Source organism: Scyliorhinus torazame, chromosome 7 (genome assembly GCF_047496885.1).
Source record: "Scyliorhinus torazame isolate Kashiwa2021f chromosome 7, sScyTor2.1, whole genome shotgun sequence".
Lineage (NCBI taxonomy): Eukaryota > Metazoa > Chordata > Chondrichthyes > Carcharhiniformes > Scyliorhinidae > Scyliorhinus > Scyliorhinus torazame.
Window position 1 is genome coordinate 255,771,921 of NC_092713.1, and position 16,480 is coordinate 255,788,400.

The window sequence follows — 16,480 nt, forward strand, 5'->3', positions numbered from 1 at the left end:
CCATCATCCCTTGACATTCAATGCCATTACCATCGCTGAACCCCCCCACAATCAACATCCTGGGGGCAGCACGGTAGCACAGTGGTTAGCACAGTTGCTTCACTGCTCCTATAGGGCGGCAATTGGCTTGGTTGGATTTGTCCTGTTTCTTGTGGACAGGACAAACCTGGGCAATTTTCCACATTGCCGGGTAAATGCCAGTGTTGTAGCTGTACTGGAATAGCTTGGCTAGGGGTGCGGCAAGTTCTGGAGCAGAAGCCTATTGCCGGAATATTTGCAGGGTTATTTCCAGTGCCTGGGTTGATGCCGGGTGGTCTGTCCGGTTTCATCCCTATTTTGTGTTTTTATAGTAGTTGAATGCCATCTCAAAGGTCATTTAAGAATCAACCACATTTCTGTGGGTCTGGAGTCACACGTAGGCCAGACCAGGTAAGGATGGCAGATTTCCTTCCCTAAAGGACAGTAGTGAACCAGATGGATTTTGCGACAATCGACAACAGTTCATGGTCATCATTACACTTTTAATTCCAGATATTTTCTTGAGTTTAAATTCCACCACCTGCTGTGGTGGGATTCGAACCCAGGTGGACTTCGAACCCCAGATCATTGTCCTGGATCTCTGGATTACTAGCCCAGTGACAATACCACTACGCCACAGTAGACTATTGGGTTATTTCTTAAATGTGACTATATCTTTAAAAGAAGTTTGCAAATATCTCTTCCCCTGACTGGGCAACAATTTATTCACAGGGATTTAATGATAGATTTTAAAATTGTGATTGCGTGATATCACCTAATGATTTGTAACATTTAAAAAAGCAGTGGGAAAAGCTGCTGTTAACATCAAAGCTATTAATTCCTGATGTTGGATTGCCAGCATCATTATTAAGCTCTTGATTCTCGCGAATAGTAGATTGTGACTATAAATACATCACCAGCTCTGCATAAATAATGGCCGGAATTCTCCTGCCGTTGGGGTTCACTTTTCCCGCTAGAAGCGCACCTCCGCCAGTGGATTTCCCTGCGATGTGGGATGGCTTCATTGGGAAATCCCATTGACAACGGCAGGAAGTTAGAATCCTGGGGCCAGCGAATAGTGAGTCGCCGAGAAACAACAGATGGGGAAGGATTCTCCGTTCCTGTTGACGCCGGGGCAGGATTCGTGGACTTCCACGACAGAAAAACTGATGCCGCACCTGGACTGATTCAGTGACTGATAATGGGCTAGCACCGGCGCCACGTGGAACACAATCGATTCCAATGAGAAACGGTGCGGGATCCACCAGGTTCATGATTGACACTCAGGAGGCTGACAAGTTACAGCCGCATATACACATTACGATCGCTACGCACACTCATCCCAGCCAACAAGATGGCACTGGTTGCGCTGAAGCATGCCCATATGGCTGATGGGTTGGTTGGGCCTAGAGGGCACCTAGGGTGGCCTGGGGACACGCCATACCACTAAGTTCACAGTGGGCAGTCAGTGGCTTGTGCAGCTGTATGGCTGCCTCGCAGGCTATGGCAATGGTATTGCGTGCCCACCCACCCTGACCACACAGTCCACCTCCGAACCACCCCCCCACTACTCCCCCCAGGCAGAAGCCTCCCCCGGCCAGCGGCACAACTGTCAGAAAACTATGGTGATGTTGGACACTTTCCGTACCCCCTTCTCTCTCCTTCAGCAGCCATGACACCTGTTCATGATTTTTAAGAGCACAAGTGAACATCGTCATCGGGAATTCAGCCCATTAGAGGCGGATAATCACAGAGGCCCTGGAGATTACCGGGTCAGGCCTGCTAATGGAATGCCAATGGCGTTTACTGTACATGTGTTCTGGAATGCATTAACACCTCTATCAAGGAAATGGAGAATGGTGATTTTGCGTGAAATTGGCACACGCTGGGATTTCGGCGTTGGAATCGATTCTCCGCCCAATCTCGTTTCCCGATTCCAGAGTCAGCCGACGGAGAATCCCACCCTAAGCTTTAGAAGCATTTTGTACCAATCATTAAGCCACCTCAGCTTTTTGCAGCACACCCATGTTTCAATGTTTGCCAGGTATTTCTTCATTTTAAAAATAACTTTTTTATACAGGTGCCTCATGATTTATGTATCACTGGAACTTTATTATGAGAATATTTTTTTATGAAAATAAAATAATGGTTTTTATTTAATGACATTCATTCATCATCTTTGACCTTAGCAATTGTATAGATCAATAGTAGAATGGTGCTGCTGCTGTTTTGAGTATCGTTCAGAGTTTCATTGGTCTGGTAAGAACAAGTGGTTCTAATTTTAAATGTAGTATTCTTTCATGCAGAAGATAGAATTTTAGTAAGCAATGGGGTAGAATGCTTCTGTACTGAGTGGGATTTTGGTGTGATTAGTGGCATTTTAGTCCTCATTGAATTTTAACTCTTTTTTTTCTCCTGAGAACCCTCCTTCGTAGGTTTTCTGTTATTTGTTTCAATTAAGCCTTTTTGCTTCTGCTTAAATCACATGAAAACAGTAGTTTGTGGTCTTGAAACAGAAGGGGCTGAATTGTTCCCTCTTTACGTATGGGGAATAACATTTGACTGATTGTTCCTCTCGTCTCTTCATTGAGAATTAATCTCACTTCACCCTGCACATTGACCAGAATTAAAATGAGCTGCGGAACTATAATACAAAAAAGGTACAGACCTTGAAACTTAGCTGCATCAGACTCTCAGACCGCCCAGCTCCATTCACAGAAATTGTGGAATGATAATGGCTGCAAGTTATGCTCACTTATGTCCAGGGGGGTTGTCTTATCTTTTTTCTGTGAAATAATTCACTTTCATATTACCACAGAGTTCATTTATTATACCTTTTCATTAATGTAGTAAGCAGTTTTGGGGGTCTTTCAGTGGTAGAGAACTCGAATGAAATGATTTATTGTTTATTAGAATGCATTTTTTTGTGTGGCACTGCCCGTGGAAGGTTCGAATATCTTCCTAATAGATGAAATTGACCACGATGTGGGAAATCAGTGAAAGAAGGAAAGAATTAAAAACTTTCAGGGAGCATTCTTTTTTCTTCTTCACATTTAATCTGATCGAATGGGAACTTAGTTTTTCTATTTAAACATTTTTTTTTTAGAGTACCCAATTCATTTTTTTCAATTAAGGGGCAATTTAGCGTGGCCAGTCCACCTACCCTGCACATCTTTGGGTTGTGGGGGTCCAGGAAACCCACGCAAACACGGGGAGAATGTGCAAACTCCACACGGAGCTGGGATCGAACCTGGGACCTCGGCGCCGTGAAGCAGCAGAGCTAACCACTGTGCCACCGTGCTGCCTTAATGGGAACTTTGTTAATAACTGAGGGCGTGCTAGCAGCATCACCAAGTTATCCCTATTCCTGCTTCAATGGACGAAAGATTTAAGACAGCAGTTCAGACATGTTGGGCAAACATTTTTTTGCCAGAGACTTCTGGACCCTTGCATTTGGGGGCCCAAATGGGGGCATTGAACCCAACTGGCCACCTCAATGCCCAATGTTCTATTAGAAATAGCAGGCGGGTTTCATATCATAAGGCCAGTAGCTTTGGAAACTTGGCTGCACCCCCCCCCCCCCCCCCCCCCCCCGCCCCCCAGCGAGGGTAGGTGCTATTGAGAAAGGTAGGTGAACTCGAGGGCACATTAGCAAGGAAGCACTCCCAGAAGTGTAAGATTAAATGGATAAATCAGAGGGGGACAGATGGAAGGCCACTCAGATTGCAAACTCCTCCAGTTGGACCATTGAGGCTACAGGGGCAGTCTCTCCCACCTGTGGATCCCTCCCTATTTTCCTGGTCCCTTTGCCTCCAAGCCACCCACATGGGACGGGGAAACTCCAACCCATATTTACTTTTATTTGCGTCCTCACTCTTATTTTTAGGGAAGTAGTATCTCGCAGACAGTGATGGTCAGAGCTACTTTTACCGAAAGAAACCATAGTATTTTCTGATAAAAATCACATTGGCACAATGTAGAAAGTTGCAATGATTTACTATTTCTTGATGGCAAAGTATTATAAAAGGGTTTGCCAAGAATGAGATTAATTTACATTGTGTGGTAGATTCCACAGCATTGGAGTTACAGACAAACAAGCAAACTTTAACATCAAGATTCCAGGGCAACCATGAGGTGAAATTGGTGGTCTCCTAGGATGGCAAGATTTGGGAGGGGGGCAGTATGTCAATATTGGTACTGACGATAAAAGCTGAACTAAAACTTCATCAAAATTTAAAATGATTTGAGCAACTTCCAATAAAGTTGTTCATATCATTTTAGAGCTCTATGCACATAAAGCGTTAAACTGACCCCGAGCATCTTCACTGGGAGAGTTTCAAAAGTATTCAGGAGGAGAGAAAGCCTCTGTTACTGTAAGACAGCCAATTCCAGCAGTGCTCTCACTCTTTGCTCTGGGATCAAATTGGGATAAAACCCTAGGAATGTTCTCACCCTCCCTGCTCCAGGATCAGACTGGGATAAAACTCCAGGAATGTTCTCACCCTCTCTGCTCCAGGATCAGACTGGGATAAAACTCCAGGAACGTTCCCACCCTTTCTGCTCCAGATCAAACTGGTATCAAACTTTAGGAACGTTCTCACCCTCTATGCTCCAGGATCAGGCTGGGATAAATCTCTAGGGGCGTTCTCATCTCCCTGCTCCAGGATCAGACTGGGATAAAACTCCAGGAATGTTCTCACCCTCTCTGCTCCAGGATCAGACTGGGCTCTAACTCCAGGAATGTTCTCACCCTCTCTGCTCCAGGATCAGACTGGGATAAAACTCCAGGACGTTCCCACCCTTTCTCCTCCAGGATCAGACTGGGATGAATCTCCAGGAACGTTCTCACCCTCTCTGCTCCAGGATCAGACTGGGATAATACTCCAGGAATGCTCTATCCCTCTCTGCTCCAGGATCAGACTGGGATAAAACTCCAGGAATGTTCTCATGCTCTCTGCCCCAGGATCAGACTGGGATCTAACTCCAGGAACGTCCTAAACCCTGCTACTCCAGAATCAGAATGGGATCAAACTCCAGGAACCTTCTAACCCTCTCTGCTCCAGGATCAGACTGGGATCTAACTCCAGGAATGTACTCAATCTCTCTGGTCCATGTTTAGACTGGGATAAAACTCCAGGAACGTTCTCACCCTCTCTGCTCCAGGATCAAAATGGGATCTAACTCCAGGAACGTTCTCGCCATCTCTGCTCCAGGATCAGACTGGGATCAAACTCCAGGAACGTTCTCACCCTCTCTGCTCCAGGATAAGATTGGGATAAAAGTCTAGGGATGTTCTCATCTCTCTGCTCCAGGATCAGACTGGGATAAAACTCCAGGAATGTTCTCACCCTCTCTGCTCCAGGATCAGACTGGGATCTAACTCCAGGAATGTTCTCACCTTCTCTGATCCAGGATCAGAATGGGATCAAACTCCAGGAATCTTCTCACCCTCTCTGCTCCAGAATCAGACTGGGACAAAACTCCAGGAACATTCTCACCCTCTCTGCTCCGGGATCAAAATGGGATAAAACTCCAGGAATGTTCCCACCCTCTCTGCTCCGGGATCAGACTGGGATCTAACTCCAGGAACGTTCACACCCTCTCTGAACCAGGATCAGAATGGGATAAAAATCCAGGAACGTTCCCACCCTTCTGCTCCAGGATCAGACTGGGATCAAACACCAGCAATGTTCTCACCCTCTCTGCCCCAGGATCAGACTGGGATCTAACTCCAGGAATGTTCTCACCCTCTCTGCTCCAGGATCAGAATGGGATCAAACTCCAGGAATGTTCTCACGCTCTCTGCCCCAGGATCAGACTGGGATCTAACTCCAGGAACGTTCTCACCCTGCTACTCCAGGATCAGAATGGGATCAAACTCAAGGAACTGTCTAACCCTCTCTGCTCCAGGTTCAGACTAGGATAAAACTCCAGGAACGTTCTCACCCTCTATGCTCCAGGATCAAAATGGGATCTAACTCCAGGAACGTTCTCACCCTCTCTGCTCCAGGATAAGATTGCGATAAAAGTCTAGGGATGTTCTCATCTCTCTGCTCCAGGATCAGACTGGGATAAAACTCCAGGAATGTTCTCACGCTCTCTGCCCCAGGATCAGACTGGGATCTAACTCCAGGAACGTTCTCACCCTGCTACTCCAGGATCAGAATGGGATCAAACTCCAGGAACCTTCTAACCCTCTCTGCTCCAGGATCAGACAGGGATCTAACTCCAGGAATGTACTCAACCTCTCTGCTCCAGGTTCAGACTGGGATAAAACTCCAGGAACGTTCTCACCCTCTCTGCTCCAGGATCAGAATGGGATAAAACTTCAGGAATGTTCTCAGCCTCTCTGCTCCGGGATCAGACAGGGATCTAACTCCAGGAATGTACTCAACCTCTCTGCTCCAGGTTCAGACTGGGATAAAACTCCAGGAACGTTCTCACCCTCTCTGCTCCAGGATCAGAATGGGATAAAACTTCAGGAATGTTCTCAGCCTCTCTGCTCCGGGATCAGACTGGGATCTAACTCCAGGAATGTTCTCACCCTCTCTGCTCCAGGATCAGAATGGGATCAAACTCCAGGAATGTTCTCACCCTCCCTACTCCAGGATCAGAATGGGATAATACTCCAGGAATCTTCTCACCCTCTCTGCTCTAGAATCAGACTGGGATAAAACTGCAGGAACATTCTCACCCTCTCTGCTCCGGGATCAGAATGGGATAAAACTCCAGGAATGTTCTCACCCTCTCTGCTCCGGGATCAGACTAGGATCTAACTCTAGGAATGTTCTCACCCTCCCTGTTCTGCAATCAGACTAGGATCAGACTCAAGGCAGTGGAGTCAGTCGAGTAAAAAGGAAAGTGCTGGTTTATTCATAACAGAAACATTAACACACACAGGACCCGGTTAGGCTTCACTGATCCCTTCTCTCTGGAGGCCTGTTCTAGTCAGTCCGACATTATATACAACAGCTCCTTCCCCATAGTTAACGGGGGAGTGCATACTCCTCGAGCCACACGGGGACTATCATCAAACCTGTCCCTGTGTGCTTCGTGTGGGATATTAGTTACCCACTCTGCTCTGGTCTTGGACTACAGGAATGCTCTCACTGTCTCTGTTCCAGGAGCGGGTGTTTAGACTGAAATAGTGAACCAGCAGCAGCTTGGGATTTGTTTCCTTGGATTCTCAGCAGCTTATCACATCAATAATTTAACCAAGAACATCATTCGCTTATCAATATTTAACATTAACTGCTTACAACTTACTTGGGAATGATGAATAAATGAAAAACTATCTGAATGTGAAGTTGAAACCTCGCTGTAAATGCACATTAAATCGATCAGCATACGAGAGCAGCTAGCTGGGACTGAAAGTTACACGGGAATCTCTGAGACACTGATCATTGTACATTTCCAGTATCTCGAAATGCCAATTCTAAAGTTAGTACTTGTACGCTCAGTGCAGACGTTCCCCAAATGTCCATTGATCTGAATGATTTAGATTTTCAGTTTTTAAATATGAAAAGATGCACTAAGGACTGTTACCCCCCGCCCCCCCCCCCCCCCACTCCCCCTCCGCCCCCGCCCCACTCCCCCTCCACCTCTGCTCTCTTGTTCCTGCCTCTCTGCGTTCGGCAATCGGCCGGAGAGTCAAAGTTCCCAACCGAATCGGGGGCGGTGCTTTCGCGATGCTCTGCCTCCTCCAAAGCTGCGTACTCAGATGCCACGCGACGTGTCGACAGCCTCAGGACGTTGCCTGAGGCCCGATCCCCGATGCTCCGCCCCTGCCAGGTCGAGTTCCCGATGGTGTCGGTCGCATGTGCTCTCATCCGTCGGGAACTCGGCGTGGCAGCTGCGGACTCAGTCCAGCGCCGCCACAGTCGGGGGAGTGCCGATCCGCGGGCAGGGGGGAATTTATCAGGGGATGGGGGCACTGTGGGGGGGGGGGGGGGGGGGGGTGGCCCGGGGCGTGCAGGCAAAAGGGGGGGCACTGTTTCGCGGGTTGGGGCCGCGGGTGGCCTCTGCCATGTAGCACGCCGCTCTTCTCCGGGCCGGCATGCTAGCCCCCAGCTACAAGGAGGATCGGTGGCCGCTTTACGCCATTTGTTCTGGCGTAAAATGGCACCATTCCCACTCCGATGTGGGGACATAGCCTCAGAATGGGGGAATCCAGGCCCATGAGTTTGACAAGTTTTAGCGGTTCTGTGAAAGTGAAAGTTTCAGAAGTTTGCCTTCCGTTTGCTATATATTTCTCAATCCCAGGGTAAGATCTATGCGAATCATAGAGACCAAAGCAAAGCCCCTCACAGTTGTAGATAAATAAACACCTATTCACCGTCATTCCGAACTGCGACGCCCTCTATCCGAAGGGTGTGAGAGATGGTCTGGGCTCGGTACAGAGGTTCTGCCGGGTGGGGCAGTTGGTGGGTGGGTTGGCATGTAGGAGGTCATTGATGTAGGGTGCGGGTGTTGGAGGACAGCAGGGGTCAGGGCCCCCAGGACAATTGGCGGTACCCCCGAGGCCACCCCTGGAGGTGGCACGGGACCGGGCCGGAGATGTAGGGGTGCCTTGTGGTTGGGCATACTCGGGGAGTGACCCATCAACATTCCCCACCCTCATTACCAACACCCCCCTTCCCCCACCCCTGAACCCAATCCCCACCTCCACCAAAGGTCTGTGGGCCGGTGTGATGGAATGGCCAGCATGCATGCAGGAGTCACCCAGGCGGTCAGCGAAATGTGGCACCTGGTCAGGAGTCAGACTCTGTCAAACAATGCGGAGCACCAGAGCTCATCGCCCTGCGGATCCTCCTCATCCTCCGCCCATGGCCCAGACTTGCTGATACTGCCAACCCAGGGCCAACACACTGTGATGCAGCTGGTGGGAAGCTGGGCGGGGGTGGAGGTGTGGTCGTGGGGCTGGAGTGCAGGGAGGGGGGCATATGGGGGGGTATGTTGGGGTGGGACAGGGTGTTTAAGCTGCCTGTGTCCACGTCCCCTTGTCAGTGAACCTGGAAGCGATCGCCTTGTCCTGTAGGCAGCAGCCCTGGGGCACACACCATGCATCCTCCTGTGCCTGTCTGGGCCCCATATCCTTCCCACCCTGGCCCTCCTCCGCATTCTCCTCATTGGGCGAGGCCTGGCATTCATCCTCCTCGTCCAACATGTCGCCTCTCTGCTGCGCGATGTTGTGGAGGATGCAGCATGGCACCATGATGAGAGCGTTCCAGACATCTGAACCACATCTTGAGGACACTGATGCACTGCTTGATGACGCTCCCGGTCACTGCATGGGCGTCGTTATAACAGCTCTCCGCTTTGGTCTGTGACCTCTGGATAGGCGTCATCAACCCCAACCACAGCGAGTAACCCCTGTCGTCGGGTAACTCCTGTCGCACAAGAGCCAACGCTTCAATCAAGGGTGCACCGCGAAGTTGTCGGGCACCGTCAAGTATGCCAAGATGTTGGGAATACAGAATCCCGCCGCCAGTGAACGATGCAACCAAATTGTCTACCCTTGCTAGCAGTAGTCGCAATGGAGACTCCAGCCCAATATCATCGAACCAAAGATCAGGGGCTGAATTCTCCGTTTTGGGACTATGTCCCCACGCCGTCGTAAAATCTGTAGCCTTTACATCAGAAAAATTCATAGCTGACTTCCGGTGGTCATGGGTGGAGCCGGTCAGGAGAAGGGCCAGATGAAGCGCGACACAGGGCTCGGTGGCTGGCCAAGGAAAGGGGATGGCTGATCGGGCAAGGGGGGGGGGGGGGGGGCGAGGTGCCCCCCAACCAGGCTGATCACCTGGAATGTTAGAGGGTTAAACGGGCCAGTGAAGATGCGTGTGTTTGCGCATCTGCGGGTTCTGAAGGCGGACATTGCCTTGCTGCAGGAGACGCACCTGAAAGTGGCAGACCAGGTTAGGTTGAGGAAGCGCTGGGTCAGTCAGGTCTTTCATTCGGGGCTTGATTCTAAGACGAGGGGGGTTGCGATCCTGATTAATAAAAGGGTACAATTTGGACTTCCGGGTGCGGCTATGCCGAGGTAGGTCGCACGTTCGCAGCTCCCGCCGGGAATGGACTTTTGGGCTCTCCAGAGGGGCCCCAACGGCAATTGTTCGACGGCTTCCAGTTTGGGAAGGTGACAGCAAGGTCCCCCCGACATTATATGGATTGGACCAGGAGTGGAGCGGTTAAAAAAGTGATCTTGGGAGGACTTCCAGGTGCGGTGATGACCAGCTAAGTCGCACGTTTCGGCAGCTCCCGGTGGAAAGGACTTTTGGGCTCTTGATAGGAGCCCCAACGGCAATTTTAACGGCTAAAAACACTGTGCGGTAAACCAGAAGGGAATCCCCCCTGGACACGGATGGAAAAAGGAGAGGAAAGTGGCCGGATTGCGGTGGATCCTCTAGAGCAGCGGCAAGGAAGGCAAGCACAAAGCAAGATGGCGTCGGAAGGAGGCAGTTTAATATGGGGCCCTGACCAACAAGAGTTCCTGCGGCGTTGCGTGGAAGAACTTAAAAAGGAGCTGAAGAAGGAGCTGTTGGCCCCGATATTACAGGCGATTGAAGGGCTAAAGGAGGAGCAAAAGACCCAGGAGCAGGAGCTTCAGGTCGTGAAGGCAAAGGCTGCTGAGAATGAGGACGACATACAGGGCCTGGTGGTGAAGACAGAGATGCACGAGGCACAACACAAAAGGTGTGCGGAAAGGCTGGAGGTGCTGGAGAATAATGCGAGGAGGAAGAATTTAAGGATTCTTGGTCTTCCCGAAGGTGCAAAAGGGGCGGACGTCGGGGCATATGTGAGCACGATGCTGCACTCGTTAATGGGATCGGAGGCCCCGACGGGCCCGTTGGAGGTGGAGGGAGCCTATCGAGTTATGGCGCGAAGACCGAGGGCTGGAGAAATTCCTCGAGCCATAGTGGTGAGATTTCTCCGATATAAGGACAGAGAGATGGTCCTCAGATGGGCAAAGAAAACTCGGAGCAGTAGATGGGAGAACGCGGTAATCCGCGTAGATCAAGATTGGAGTGTGGAGGTGGCGAGAAGGAGGGCAAGCTTTAATCGGGCCAAGGCGGTGCTGCACAAAAGGAAGGTTAAATTTGGAATGCTGCAGCCGGCAAGACTGTGGGTCACACATCAAGGGAAACACCACTACTTTGAAACGGCAGAAGAGGCGTGGACATTTATTGTCGAGGAGAAACTGGAATAAGCGGGCTAGAAAAAGAACGTTTGGGACAAAGTGGTGGGGCGAATATGTGGGGTGAAGAGGGGGGGAAAAGGGGGAAGAGATGATTTCCCAAGTTGTTAATCCTGCGACCCTGTAACTTTTCTCTCTTCCCCATGCCGTGGGGGAGGGGGGGGAGGGAGGATGAGGAGCTGGGGGCGCCGGCCATTGGGGGCGGGGCCAAATGGGAAGCGCGGGCTTTGTTCCCGCGCTATGGTAATCATGGCGGGAACAGGGAAGCAGGAAGGAGGGGGCCTCGCACAGTGGGAGCCGAGGTCACGGGGGGAAGCCGAGGTCGGCCAGAGTTTGCTGACTTCTGGGAGCAACATGGGGGGTGCAATTACGCTAGTGAGGGATCTAGCGGGGGGGTTAACTGGGTTGCTGCTGCTGGAGAGAAGGGGGAGCTGGTATGGGGTGGGGTGGTTGGGGCGGGAGGGCGCCGTTGGGGGGAGATACGGCTACGTGGGAACTGGGTGAGGAGCTGGATTGAAAAAGGAGATGGCTAGTCGACAAGGGGGGGGGTAAAGAGCCCCCCAACCAGGCTGATCACGTGGAATGTGAGAGGGCTGAACGGGCCGATAAAGAGGGCACGGGTACTCGCACACCTAAAGAAACTTAAGGCAGATGTGGTTATGCTGCAGGAGACGCATCTGAAACTGATAGACCAGGTCAGACTACGCAAAGGATGGGTGGGGCAGGTGTTTCATTCGGGGCTAGACGCAAAAAACAGGGGGGTGGCTATACTAGTGGGGAAGCGGGTAATGTTTGAGGCAAAGACCATAGTGGCGGATAGTGGGGGCAGATACGTGATGGTGAGTGGCAAATTGCAAGGGGAGGCGGTGGTCTTAGTGAACGTATATGCCCCGAACTGGGATGATGCCAACTTTATGAGGCGTATGTTAGGAACGTATCCCGGACCTAGAGGTGGGGAAGTTGGTAATGGGTGGAGATTTTAATACGGTGCTGGACCCAGGGCTGGACAGATCGAGGTCCAGGACCGGAAGGAGGCCGGCTGCAGCTAGGGTGCTTAAGGACTTTATGGAGCAGATGGGAGGAGTAGACCCCTGGAGATTTAGTAGACCGAGGAGTAAGGAGTTTTCGTTTTTCTCCTATGTCCACAAAGTTTATTCACGGATAGACTTTTTTGTTTTGGGAAGGGCACTGATCCCGAAGGTGACGGGGACGGAGTACACGGCTATAGCTATTTCGGATCACGCTCCACATTGGGTGGACCTGGAGATAGGGGAGGAAAAAGAACAGCGTCCACCCTGGAGAATGGACATGGGATTATTGGCAGATGAGGGGGTGTGTTTAAGGGTGAGGGGGTGTATTGAAAGGTACTTGGAACTCAATGATAATGGGGAGGTCCAGGTGGGAGTGGTCTGGGAGGCGCTGAAGGCAGTGGTTAGAGGGGAGCTGATATCTATTAGGGCACATAAAGGAAAGCAGGAGGGTAGGGAAAGGGAGCGGTTGTTGAAAGAACTTCTGAGAGTGGACAGACAATATGCGGAGGCACCGGAGGAGGGACTGTACAGGGAAAGGCAAAGGCTACATGTAGAATTTGACTTGTTGACTACGGGTAATGCAGAGGAACAATGGAGGAAGGCACAGGGTGTACAGTACGAATATGGGGAGAAGGCGAGCAGGTTGCTGGCCCACCAACTGAGGAAAAGGGGAGCAGCGAGGGAGATAGGGGGGGTGAGAGATGAGGAGGGAGAGATGGAGCGGGGAGCGGAGAGAGTGAATGGAGTGTTCAAGGCATTTTATGAAAGATTATATGAAGCTCAGCCCCCAGATGGGAAGGAGAGAATGATGTGCTTTCTGGATCAGCTGGAATTCCCTAAGGTGGAGGAGCAGGAGAGGGCGGGACTGGGAGCACAGATCGAGACGGAGGAAGTAGTGAAAGGGATTGGGAGCATGCAGGCGGGGAAGGCCCCGGGACCAGACGGATTCCCAGTTGAATTCTATAGGAAATATATGGACTTGCTGGCCCCGCTACTGATGAGAACCTTTAATGAGGCGAGGGAAAGGGGGCAGCTGCCCCCGACTATGTCAGAGGCAACGATATCGCTCCTCCTAAAGAAGGAAAAAGACCCGCTGCAATGCGGGTCCTATAGGCCTATTTCCCTCCTGAATGTGGACGCTAAGATTCTGGCCAAGGTAATGGCAACGAAGATAGAGGATTGTGTCCCGGGGGTGGTTCATGAGGACCAAACTGGGTTTGTGAAGGGGCGACAGCTGAATACAAATATACGGAGGCTGCTAGGGGTAATGATGATGCCCCCACCAGAGGGGGAAGCGGAGATAGTGGTGGCGATGGATTCCGAGAAAGCATTTGATAGAGTGGAGTGGGATTATTTGTGGGAGGTGCTGAGGAGATTTGGCTTTGGAGATGGGTATATCAGATGGGTATAGTTGCTGTATAGGGCCCCGATGGCGAGCGTGGTCACGAATGGACGGGGGTCTGATTATTTTCGGCTCCATAGAGGGACGAGGCAGGGATGTCCTCTGTCCCCGTTACTGTTTGCACTGGCGATTGAGCCCCTGGCCACAGCATTGAGGGGTTCCAGGAAGTGGAGGGGAGTACTCAGGGGAGGAGAAGAACACCGGGTATCTCTGTATGCGGATGATTTGTTGCTATATGTGGCGGACCCGGCGGAGGGGATGCCAGAGATAATGCGGATACTTGGGGAGTTTGGGGATTTTTCAGGGTATAAATTGAACATGGGGAAAAGTGAGTTGTTTGTGGTGCATCCAGGGGAACAGAGCAGAGAAATAGAGGATTTACAGTTGAGGAAGGTAACAAGGGACCTTCGGTACTTGGGGATCCAGATAGCCAAGAATTGGGGTACATTACATAGGCTTAATTTAACGCGGTTGGTGGAACAGATGGAGGAGGACTTTAAGAGATGGGACATGGTGTCCCTGTCACTGGCAGGTAGGGTGCAGGCGGTTAAAATGGTGGTCCTCCCGAGATTCCTTTTTGTGTTTCAGTGCCTCCCGGTGGTGGTCACGAAGGCTTTTTTCAAAAGAATCGAGAAGAGTATTATGAGTTTTGTGTGGGCCGGGAAGACTCCGAGAGTGAGGAGGGGATTTTTGCAGCGCAGTAGGGACAGGGGGGTGCTGGCACTATCGAGCCTAAGTGAGTACTACTGGGCCGCCAATATTTCAATGGTGTGTAAGTGGATGGGAGAAGAGGAGGGAGCGGCGTGGAAGAGATTGGAGAGGGCGTCCTGCAGGGGGACTAGCCTACAAGCTATGGTGACGGCACCGTTGCCGTTCTCACCGAAGAAATACACCACAAGCCCGGTGGTGGTGGCTACATTGAAAATTTGGGGGCAGTGGAGACGGCATAGGGGAAGGACGGGAGCCTCGGTGCGGTCCCCGATAAGAAATAACCATAGGTTTGTTCCGGGGAGAATGGATGGGGGATTTGGAGCATGGCAAAGAGCAGGGGTAGCACAATTGAGAGATCTGTTCGTAGCTGGGACGTTTGCGAGTCTGGGAGCGCTGACGGAAAAATATGGGTTGCCCCAAGGGAATGCATTTCGGTATATGCAACTGAGGGCTTTTGCGAGGCAACAGGTGAGGGAATTCTCGCAGCTCCCGACGCAGGAGGTGCAGGATAGAGTGATCTCAGAGACATGGGTGGGGGATGGTAAGGTGTCGGACATATATAGGGAAATGAGGGACGAGGGGGAGATCATGGTAGATGAGCTGAAAGGGAAATGGGAAGAAGAGTTGGGGGAGGAGATTGAGGAGGGGCTGTGGGCTGATGCCCTACGTAGGGTAAACTCATCGTCCTCGTGTGCCAGGCTAAGCCTAAGGTGTTACACAGGGCGCATATGACTGGAGCACGGCTCAGTAAATTTTTTGGGATAGAGGATAGGTGTGCGAGATGCTCGAGAAGCCCAGCGAATCACACCCACATGTTCTGGTCATGCCCGGCACTACAGGGGTTCTGAGTGGGGGTGGCAAAGGTGCTTTCGAAGGTGGTGGTGGTCCAGGTCGAACCAAGCTGGAGGTTGGCTATATTTGGGGTTGCAGAGTAGCCGGGAGTGCAGGAGGCGAGAGAGGCTGATGTTTTGGCCTTTGCGTCCCTAGTAGCCCGGCGCAGGATATTGTTAATGTGGAAGGAAGCCAAACCCCCGGGTGTGGAGACCTGGTTAAACGACATGGCAGGGTTTATAAAGTTAGAACGGATTAAGTTCGTACTAAGGGGTTCGGCTCAAGGGTTCACCAGGCGGTGGCAACCGTTCGTCGACTACCTCACAGAAAGATAGAGGGAATGGAAAAGAAGAAGACAACAGCAGCAACCCGGGGGGGGGGGGGAGGAATCGGACGGACTCTCAGGGATGTTATTGTATATGTATAGGCACTTGTTTTAGGTAATGTATATTGGACTGTTAGATTGTATCTTTGGAGAGTATTTATTTTTGACAAGGCAGTTGCCATTTAATTTGGTTTTTGTTTCTGTTCATATATTATTTATTTATTTGTTTAAAACTGGCCACTGTTATTTATATTGCTTTATTGTTGTTTAAAAGAAACACTACGTACTGTTATGTTTGGCCAAAAAATCTTGAATAAAATATATTTTTTTAAAAAGTGATCTTGGGGCAGCGAAAAGTGCGAGGGAGGAAAAGCAAGATGGTGGCGGATGGAGACCAAGCAGCATGGGCGCAGTGGTCGCAGGAGCAGCAGGAGTTTCTTAAACACTGCTTTGAGGAGCTGAAGACAGAAATGCTGGCGCCAATGAAGGCGGCGATTGAGAAGCTTGTGGAGACCCAGAAGGCCCAAGGGGCGGCGATCCGGGAGGAGCGGCAAAAAAGCCTCAGAGAACGAGGATGAGATCTTGGGCCTGGCAGTGAAGGTGGAGGCGCACGACGCGCTGCACAAGAGGTGGGCGGAAAAATTCGAGGACCTGGAGAATAGGTCGAGGAGGAGGAATCTTCGGATTCTGGGTCTCCCTGATGGAGTGGAGGGGCCCGATGCCGGGGCATATATGAGCACGGTGCTCAATTCGCTGATGGGCACGGGAGCTTTCCCGAGGCTCCTGGAGCTAGATGGGGCTCATCGGGTCCTGGCAAGGAGACCCAAAGCCAACGAGCCGCCAAGGGCTGTAGTGGTGAGGTTCCACCGCTTTATGGACAGAGAGTGTGTCCTGAGATGGGCCAAAAAAGAGCGGAGCAGCAGGTGGGAGAACACGGAGATCCGACTTTACCAGGACTGGAGTGC

At 51.1% G+C, this 16,480-nt stretch overlaps 1 protein-coding gene across 14 annotated transcripts in view; it reads right to left on the reverse strand.

Moving 5' to 3' along the window:
* The window catches only part of LOC140426973 (myotilin-like), a 467,248-nt gene that overhangs the window by 87,320 nt on the left and 363,448 nt on the right, over nucleotides 1-16,480 (reverse strand). For 2 of the 14 annotated variants that reach the window (XM_072512322.1, XM_072512323.1), the window contains exon 2: nucleotides 2,687-2,804. The exons of the other annotated variants lie outside the window; for them this stretch is intronic. The gene's annotated coding sequence lies outside the window, so the exon portion shown is untranslated. The remainder of the gene's footprint in view (nucleotides 1-2,686; nucleotides 2,805-16,480) is intronic. 14 annotated transcript variants of the gene reach the window in all.